The 7,904-nt window shown below is 33.9% G+C and overlaps 1 protein-coding gene and 1 long non-coding RNA gene across 2 annotated transcripts in view; one reads left to right on the top strand and one right to left on the bottom strand.

The window, feature by feature from the left end:
• The window catches only part of LOC108735155, a 480,326-nt gene that overhangs the window by 239,524 nt on the left and 232,898 nt on the right, over positions 1 to 7,904 (bottom strand). The window lies entirely within an intron of this gene.
• The window catches only part of LOC108735153 (mannosyl-oligosaccharide 1,2-alpha-mannosidase IA), a 129,741-nt gene that overhangs the window by 110,729 nt on the left and 11,108 nt on the right, over positions 1 to 7,904 (top strand). The window lies entirely within an intron of this gene.

Here is a 7,904-nt window from a genome sequence, read left to right as displayed (position 1 = left end):
TGTATATAATTTGTATTTATTATCTATTGAACGTTTTTAACATCTAAGAATATCCCACAATACCATAACAATAGTTAAAAACTTCGTTGCATACGAGATTTGAAGTAATTCAGTTTTTAAAAGTGACAAATAGAAATAATAAAACTACGCAAAAATAATGTGGCTTAGGCACTCATTTAAATAAAAACACAACAAACCTTCTGATATTGAAAATTTAAAAATTTCTACTTCATTTTTAAGATGTCAAAATTGTTCTAAATTGTTAGCGAGATATATATATATATAATCTTTAACATTTTTTTAAAGTATTTTACTATCTTACTATAATAAGTACTTTATTGTTTCAGTTTTATTACATTACGCTTTATTGACTTTAATCGACTCAAATTTAAAAACACAATACCTTTGCAATCCTTTTAATTTGCCATTGGTTTCCTTTCGCGTTTAATTTCAATTTATCAATTAATTTAGTCGTAGTAAATATGTACTAAATCTCAAAATATTTTTCAGTGTAGAATATAGGTAAACACTATGATGTAATATTTCCAAACTTGTCGATTAAAACTTTTCAAAACATACTTAAATAGTTATTAGTACCAGTATGATTGGTTTATTTCATAATAAGAACCGTTAGTTATCTTTGAAGTTGAAGGAAAAAACATTTTTACTACTTACACTTTCTACAAATATTTAAGTACATATAGCAAAAACACACTTTGTTTCTGGTGATTACCCATAATTAATTATACTATCTTTGTTCTTGAAGATACATTAATAATTTATTGTTAATGAATATGTAATGCTAATTTAATTATAGACGAAGTATCTGTAATGTTATTTAATAATCATTTGCAATAAATATGGAAAGAATGCTGTATATAGGGTGTTTCTAAAGTAAGTGGCAATATTTGGAAGGTGTTAACTAGACGCCATGGTGTGAAGTAAAGCAGTTTAAGTAAGGGACAAAAGAGTTTGTAATTAAACCAAAAACAATCCGAAGCCAGTCCTGGGCGTGAATTAGCATCCCAGGTTTTAGTACGGCGAGTTACAATATGAATTAAGCAGCTGCATTGATAAAGAATGATTAATAACGTAAATGTAAAGCAGTTTGAGTAAGGGGTAAAAAATTTGCAAATAAACCAAAAGTTACAATCCGAAGCCGGTCCTGCGCGTGAATTAGCATTACAGGTGATAGTACGGCTAGTTGCGATATGAACTAAGCAGCTGCGTTGATAGAGAATGATTAATAACGTAAATGTAAAGCAGTTTGAGTAAGGGGTAAAAAATTTGAAATAAACCAAAAGTTACAATCCGAAGTCGGTCCTGGGCGTGAATTAGCATCACAGGTATTAGTACAAGGAGTTGCGATAATAACTAAGCAGTTGCATTGATAGAGAATGATTAATAACGTAAATGTAAAGCAGTTTGAGTAAGGGGTAAAAAATTTGCAAGTATACCAAAAGTTACAATCCGAAGCCGGTCCTGGTCGTGAATTGGCATCACAGGTATTAGTACAGCGAGTTGCGATAATAACTAAGCGGCTGCATTGATACAAAACGATTAATAACGTAAATATGAACAGTTTACTTGTTTTTGAGAAGCTTTAGATAACTGACAGTTCACTTTGTTTATTTAATGAAAATGTGAAACCCCATTTTTTTCAAATTAGATATATTTTAATTGCTTTATTGAACTGTATTATCCAAAATAATTCAGATAGACAANGGCTGAAACTATAGCTACAAGCTATCCAAGGATGGTACTATAGAATGTCACCTCAAGGTAGGCCTAGTGGCGTCATCTCTTGGTTAGGCCGGAAACTTATCAATCCACCCTCGTATATACTTATAGGGGATGTCGAGAAATTCGACCTATTCCTTGAAAGGGGTTATTGTAAAAAAATCTACTTTTACCATGCAATTGAAGCTTATTGATAAATGAACAATTATTTTCATAAAAGTAATGTTCGAAATTCTCGTAATCTCAGAAATAGGAAGCCTTTAAGGTGATATTTAATATGCGGTTAGACAAGCATCTCCACTCTTTCCTATCCTGAGCTAATCTTCGCGTTTCTCTAAAATTAGAACATCCCACATCCTCTCTAGAAATACATTAAATTTCCACGGTATTTGTGAAATGCACAACTGTCATATACTATTATTCAAACTACGTTTTTGAAAGAAACACGTAAACAACATAAAACAATAGCAAAAATTGCATTGAGTATATTAGAATGACATTGGTCATTTTTGAAGTTTTTTGATCCCAACGGAAGATATGCTCTTACAAATTACACTGCAGGTTTTTTCGAGCTTTTGTTATTGTACTTTGTTCGTTACTTCAAATGAGTAAGAAATAGTTTTCGAATTGCACAAATTTGATTGCTCACACTTCCTATAAAATGCAGAAAGAAAAAAAACTCAACGATTACGTACCTAGATAATAGATTATGTTAAAACACATGTATAATAATATTTTCAGATATTTGTATTTGACTATATAATTTCGTGCGTAATTTTGTAATAGTAAACAATTGTATTTGAATGTAAATATTTACTACGTGATGTGTATGGTTGTTTTAATTCGGAAATTCAAAAATTTAATCTTGCGCTGTAAACGTCATTCAGATTAGTTTCAACGGTTTGAGTTTAAATAATTCCAACAGATAAATGATCGTAATAGCATACAGCATAGTAATTAAGTTTTATTCCCTATTTAACGTAGAATTCATTAATAGAATAGGCGATTTCTTTGCCAATTGTATAAAACGATAAATAACTTCTTCACATCATCACCGTAATTTTGTCCAATCCTGAGCTAATCTTAGCATTTTTTCCCTAAAACTAGAACATCCCACATCCTTAACTACTTATCATCAGTAATCTAATTTAGGTGAACCTCTAGTCCTCTTAGCTCCTGTTTCTGCTTCTAATATGTCTCTAACTAGATTTTCATGCCTGAAAAGGTATTCTTAATGAGCAATACTGATCTAAGAGTAGACAGCCAAATGTGGACCATGACTGACTTGATGAACAATATTAGCCCAAAATTGGGTAGCTAATACGAGGCCAAAAATTGTTAAATAATATTGGCCCAAAATTGGATAGCCAATATTAGGCCACGACTGAACAATATTAGCTCATTCCTCCACTCTTTCCTATCCTGAGATAATCTTCGCATTTCCCCAAAACTAGACCAACCCACATCGTTATCTATTAGCGAACAGTAATCTAGGTCTACCTCTACTTCTCTTAATTCTTGTTTCTGTCTAGACTAGACTGACTAGACCTTCGTGCCTGAGAAGGTGTCATACCAATCTTTCTCGCCTATTTTTTATTGACTTCCATAGAGTCCTCTGTTCTCCTACTTTTTCCAATACCTCATCATTTCTAATCTTCTCTATTCACGGTATCCTCATCCTCTCGTAACACCATATTAACAAGCTTTTTAAAATTTTTTAATGAGCCGTTCTTGAGCCCTGCGCGCTATTCTCTACTTTATACTATTTTATATTCTATCCTGAGTTATCTGACGTCCTAGATACCGAATATCAGTGACTTCTTCTAATTTTTAGAATCCTATCTTTATATTCATTCTTACCCTACTTTTTTTTGCATAATACCAACATCTTTGTTTTACTTTTATTTATTTTCATACAACATTGTTTTGTCAGTGTCGCTTTCATTTTATTTAAGACTATCTCTAACTCTTCTTAGCTAGATGCAAATCTAAGAATACTTATCTTTTGTCTCTGTATTTCTATCCCTAAAGTTAAACAGAACGTAATTCAGTTTCTCACCTTAAAATTCATTTACAAAGTTTATAATTGCAGTTAGATTACTTTTGGAGAAAATATCCACACAATTAAATAGACGTTTTTGTATGAATGCAGTGAAGAAGAAGCAGAACGGACAGCGACGAAAATTTTGCAATTTTATAAAAAAGTTTCGCCTTATTCTATTTATTAGCCTAGTCTTGAGCGGATAATTATTCCTAATAATTTCCAGGATCTAACAGTCAAAAGTAGAACCTATCAAGTTCAAATTATATTAACTTTTTTTCATTTGCGATTAAACTAAAAATAATTTTTGAATGTTAGTATCACACATGAATCACTTTAAGGCTATTTTTTCATCATTATCATTGGTGTTATCCGTAACGTGTTAAGTAGCGTACATTATAACCTAACCGCCAGAGTTCAAAAGAATGTGGAAAATTCCAATCACTGTAAGTGGGAAAAGTCAATACAGGTCACGCTTGTAACATGAATGAGGATTAGCTATATGCATGAATAGATATCAACGTTTGCAGAAGAAGTGACACCGAAGATTTTGAACATTTACACTGCCTTCTGCTACAATTTTATTCACCTTCATCAAAAATTTGAAATTAATTATTAAATCGTAAGAAATAGATTGCAAATTATCATTTATAATTTATTTATAATCTTGTCCCTAAATCAGCCCCTGATGGTAATTCTGTTTCGATGTCAAGATGAATTAAAAATTTCAATTTAATTTGCCAAGGATATTGGATTATAAATACTACTCATTTGCCTATGCTTACTTTACTTGAAAATGCGCCGTTTTGCGTTCGCAACCTTACTGATGATGTCTACCGTCGTTAGGGATGGACCGAGTGGCATGGTCTAGACTCTAAAGCTTAAAGGTTTAGACCATTGTGTAGCATTCGGGACAGCACCAATTCCGGGTCTAGTGGCGCTGATCCAAGTTTTTCTATGGTTTACTTGGATCACTTGAACAAATGCTAGCACAGTAATATTCTACATATAATCTTTCATTCTCTTCTGTCTTCATTTCCTCCGTCTCATCTTTCTCACCTTAACCACCACCCAATTATTTCCACAATTCCTAAAGGCTATTGAAGACCTTCCGCCGTACTCTCCGGCGTAGTCCAGAGATACTGCTCGCCTACCAACATTAGTCATCATCATCATACAGTCGTCGGTCCTAAGACTGGTTGGACACGCACCTCCACTCCTGAGCTAATCTTCGCATTTTCAATAACTAGAACATCCCATATCCTTAACTCTCCTGTTAACTCCTCTTTTTGCCTCTGACTTGTGCTTCATGTCTGAGGTGTCCTACCAATCTATCTCGCCTATTTCTTATTGACTTCCATAGAGTCCTCCGTTCTCCTATGCATTTTAAAACGTCTTTATTTCTAATCTTCTCTATCCACGGTATCCTCATCATCCGCCTATAACATCACATTTTGAGCGCTTCTAACCTTTTCTTTTCCGCCTCGCACACCATCCGTGTTGCGCTCCAAACATACACCTTTAACATTTTTTTTCGAATTTCTAAATTAACCGTTCGCGAGCATAGAAGTGACTTCTTTCTACTGAAAACGACTTGACCCTCTGCTATCGTTTGATTTATATCCCTACTACTCCTTCTGTCCTGACTTATCTGACTTCCTAGATACCTAAAATCAGTCACTTCTAGTTATTCATCTCCTATCTTTATATTCGCTCTTTCCCTTTTTCTTCCCTTGCATACCAGTATACATTAGTAGCCTATGGAAATGCAACAACCAAGTATTTTTTTTAGCAATTCCTTTTTCTTTCTGCAACAGGGTAGGTTCGTGCAACGCCGAGAATTACGTCTAATAAATAATAAAAATGGGGCTCTATGGATTTATCATTAAAGAGAGATAAAATAATTTAAAAAAAAATAAAAAAATAAATTGGCTTAATTGGGGCCAACCAAACATTTCGAAACACGCATACGAATTTTCGTGAACAGGTGGTTTATCGTTTTAAGTTATTGCCACATGCGCATGCTTCACAAAAAAACGAAACCGATAAAAAAGTTGAGGTCTAGTACTTTTTCAGTTAGATTACTTAATAAGTGGAACAGTAGTCCGGTAACCTGGTAATCTAACCAGATTAGTTCTTCACCTAAAGAAGCCATTTTTGCGCAGATGGAACTTTTGTAACTTAAACGCAGTGTATATATATAATCTTTTGTGTTATGTGGAGTTACAATAATATTTAAAGGTTTCATCAAGGGTTTTTATATTTAAATCAAATTTCTAAACAAGTGTAAAAGGAAAATATGGTTTCGAATCATTTTTCCCTTCCATGCAACCAAACGTGATCCACAGCTGACAAGACCATCTACAATGGTTTGACCACTTAACAGTTTCTTACACAGAATGTGATAGTGAAAAAGTGTCGTTAATTTTACCCATAAAAACCCATGCTATATAAAGAAATGCTTTACGTTACTAAAATTCAATAGTGGTGATGTAACCTGCACATGCAAGTCCGTTATCAGCATTAAAAAAAAATTGAATAAGCCGAAATTCACTATCTATACTACATGTGTATATTATGTTCCGAGCCACCTATCACCTTCCACCTCGTTTCTGGGGTCGCACGCTGATCACACCATCGAAGTGTGCCCGATTCATTATAACAATTATTATTTCATCGTAATTACTTTATCGACTTATGCTAATCACTATTTTTACACTCCATCGGGGTTATCGCCATCTGCGACCCCGAACTACAAACATTTGCCCAACAGAACACATCATCATCTCGCCTGATGTCGCTTTATCATCCATTGGGCCCGATAAACGTGGATAAGAAGCGCGGCCAATGTGATGGCACTGGCAGTGTTGGAGGGGGTGGTTTGTGTGGCCCTGGTGGTGGCTACCAACACAACTATTAATTCGGACGATGCGCGATTTCATTATCAGTCATTGTTCTGTAAGTTGAAGAGATTTAACTACAAAACAGTTTTCGAAAGTGTTATAAAAATCTTGTGCGCTAATTATATCCGTCAATAATATACTGTTATAATAATGGTTGCGGTTTCTGGAAGCCTGGTGAGCATGATAGTGGCGGCTACATGGACGGGACTGTATTTGTCAACCCATGCCAATAAGGATGGTACCGATGATGGTAACGCTAGTATCAAAAGTCCCATGAAGACCTTTGATACGATTTCTCCTAATTCGATCTCCCATTATCCAAGAAGCATTTACGATGACAACAATAAAAACCGTGTGATTTGGTCTGGTGAGGCTTACGACTATAATTCTGACGAATTCAAGGACAATAATGACCGGATGGCGTATACAGACGAAAGCAAAACTTTGAAGACAAGTCAACCCGCCCATCGCGATTCGACCATCAACATTGTCTTGCTTAAAAGTTCGTCAAGGGATCGCAGAGAAGATGCCAATAGTGGTGTCTAACATTACCATGAATTTATATAATTTATCCCATATTGGGACATACTATTTCCGATCTGCGAGTTATTCTGCTTATTTTTGTAAAGCATGGTACTCTACGTGGTGTGTACAATTTTTTTTATTACTGTTTTTCTAAGAAAACTAGTGAATTTGTGAGTAAGAGTAAGGTTAGTTAATATCAGAATGAATGATATATAAATTGCTCTAAATATATGCAAATATTACTTTTATAAAAATATATTTTGTTATACCCATAACCATTATGGCTAAATACGCCTATCAATTTATTTTTTTTAAAGACTGTAATTATTTTTCTACATTTTTGTACCAAAATATAAAAAATTAAACTGTATATAATTTGTATTTATTATCTATTGAACGTTTTTAACATCTAAGAATATCCCACAATACCATAACAATAGTTAAAAACTTCGTTGCATACGAGATTTGAAGTAATTCAGTTTTTAAAAGTATAACTAGAACATCCCATATCCTTAACTCTCCTGTTAACTCCTCTTTTTGCCTCTGACTTGTGCTTCATGTCTGAGGTGTCCTACCAATCTATCTCGCCTATTTCTTATTGACTTCCATAGAGTCCTCCGTTCTCCTATGCATTTTAAAACGTCTTTATTTCTAATCTTCTCTATCCACGGTATCCTCATCATCCGCCTATAACA

This window comes from Agrilus planipennis, unplaced genomic scaffold (genome assembly GCF_000699045.2).
Source record: "Agrilus planipennis isolate EAB-ADULT unplaced genomic scaffold, Apla_2.0 scaffold102, whole genome shotgun sequence".
NCBI lineage: Eukaryota > Metazoa > Arthropoda > Insecta > Coleoptera > Buprestidae > Agrilus > Agrilus planipennis.
Note: the sequence above shows the minus strand (reverse complement) of the source record. Positions and strands in the feature narration are given on the sequence as shown.